Here is a 2,444-nt window from a genome sequence, read left to right on the forward strand (position 1 = left end):
TGGGAGAGTTGAATACGGCTTTGGACGTAATTAACAACATGCCAATGCAAGCTGGGTCTGATATATGGGGAGCCTCACTCAGCGTCTGTCGCCAACATCGGAATATGAAGATGTAATATGCCTTAACCACTTCTTTAAGGAGTCTTGTGAAAGTCAAACCATAACAGTCAGTACCCAAAGCAAAAAAAAACAAAATGCAATGTAACTCAAGTCCTTGAAAGCAAGAAGAGAAAGGGCCCTGAGTTACAAGCATCCAGCCAAGTTGTACAGTCGGTTCTCAGGCTAGGTTCCTCTATATGCAATGTTGATGCTGATATCCAGCCAAAGAGTGAGCCAAATTTGAATCCTAGGTCAGCAATGGCTCCTGTTGTATCCAAAAGGAAAGTTATGCAAGCTACAACAACAAATCCAATCAATAGAATATGGGGAGAATACTACTCAAGCCACTTACTTGAGGGAATCGGTGAAGGAATAGGAGATTGTCTCATGCTTCGCACCGCAACAATAACAAGTTCAAGCGAAGCAACAATTTCTCTCTAATCTTCTGCTACTACCTCTCAAGCTATTAAAGATGGCAACAGAGACGTTTCTATACACATCTGAGTCTGCAAACGAGGGACACCCTGACAAGCTTTGCGATCGGATCTCTGATGCTATTCTAGATGCTTGTTTTGAACAGGATTCAGACAGCAAGTTTGCATGTGAAACTCGCACCAAGACTAACTTGGTTATGGTTTTTGGAGAGATCACAACCAAGGCTAATGTTGATTTATGAGAAGATTGTCCGTAACACCTGCAGGAATATTGGGTTTGTTTCTGCAGATGTGGGTCTTGATGCTGACAACTGCAAGGTTCTTGTGGATATTGAGCAGCAGAGTCCTGTGGATATTGAGCAGCAGAGTCCTGATATTGCTCAGGGCGTGCATGGACATTTCACCAAGAAGCCTGAGGAAATTGGTGCTGGTGACCAGGGTCATATGCTTGGTTATGCTACTGATGAGACTCCTGAGTTTTCACCAAAAAAATTCACTGCGGTAAAACACATAATAGTCAGCAAAGCGTTAGAATTCCAGAAAAAATCCCAATTTGGAATTAAGACAAAGTTCAAGAAGAAAGCTTGCGTTAAGAGTACCTTTTCGAATCTAGCATCAACAGGGTAATCCGAGTCTGAACATCAAAAAGGTATTTTTGCAGGATGCTCCTTTGAACACCAAATGCACCTTTGTAACCCTAATCTGTGAGGATAAAAGGAAGAAAGCGATTCAGAGAGAGGGGGACGAAAAAAGAGGGAGGCGGACAACGATTCCACCAAGAACCCTAAATCCCCAAGTCAGAAAGGAAACCGATTGAGGGAGGCGAAGTAAAGAGGGTCGATTGTTACCTGAGCAAGGTGAGCACCACTTTGTTTTCCCTCTGAATCTCTTTTCTGTTGCGTCTTTGGGTTTGAGGTCGTGAGAAGTGAGAGAGATTGAGGAAGGCGAGTTCGTTGAAAGCGATGACTGAGGTGAGGAACGATTGAGGGACGGAGAGAGTAAAGGTTGGGGACGAGCGATTTTGAATGAGCGGGCGTGAAGGAGAGACGCGATGAGAGTTTGAAAGAACTCTGTCTTCGTGAGGAAGACAAACGAAACCTGGATTTCGTGCCCTCCCCCAAATCATTTCCTTTTTATTTTATTTTTTTTCTTTCCTAAGAGCATTTAAAATCCCTTTTAATTTTTTAATGACCGTTTAGTTTTTATTTTGCAACCTTTCCATTAATTACTATATGATGGAGTTAATGGCATTAACTTGTGGTTATCTCAAACCAACAGCCAGGCGGCTATGGTTCTGTTTTATATTCCTCCATTATTTAGTTAGGTGGTCCAGTAACATTAGTCCATCCCATTTTAATTGATTTGTTTTCTAAACTATCTCCAGCTAGTTCTGTTTAAATACCCAAGTTGTTATTAAATAATAACTAATCATAAATGGCTTAGTGGAGAGAGGGTAGTTTTATGGTCTTTAGTGGAGTGGGTTCGATACCTATGTGTAGTATTTTTATTTCTTTTAACATTTTTTTTTATGTTTATGCTTTATTATATTCAAAGTTTCATTATCATAACATAGATTTGTTTTCTTTTAATTGCATCATCCATTCAAAACCATTTTAAACTGTTAAAATCACACTTTTCTCGATTCAATATCGAGCCCACTTCCATACCCTTGTAAGTCGATTTCTTTTAAGCATCGTCATCAACCTCACATGGCTTACTCTTGGGCATTCTTACAATGAGCTCTTAAGCAACATCAACTTAACTTTCAATAATTTCAAACCTCGGTGCTTTAATTGTTTTAATTTAATATTCAAAATCATATTCTAAATAAAACGTGAAGAAAAAGGTTACCTGGATGGAATGTCCAGTCGTAATCCCGAATATTAGGCTCAAGCTGTAAGAGCTTGCAAG

The 2,444-nt window shown here is 39.9% G+C and overlaps 1 pseudogene; it reads left to right on the top strand.

The window, feature by feature from the left end:
* Positions 1-493: 493 nt before the first annotated feature.
* LOC127129738 (S-adenosylmethionine synthase-like) lies at positions 494-1,160 on the top strand (annotated as a pseudogene).
* Positions 1,161-2,444: the final 1,284 nt, after the last annotated feature.

Source organism: Lathyrus oleraceus, chromosome 3, assembly GCF_024323335.1.
Source record: "Lathyrus oleraceus cultivar Zhongwan6 chromosome 3, CAAS_Psat_ZW6_1.0, whole genome shotgun sequence".
NCBI lineage: Eukaryota > Viridiplantae > Streptophyta > Magnoliopsida > Fabales > Fabaceae > Lathyrus > Lathyrus oleraceus.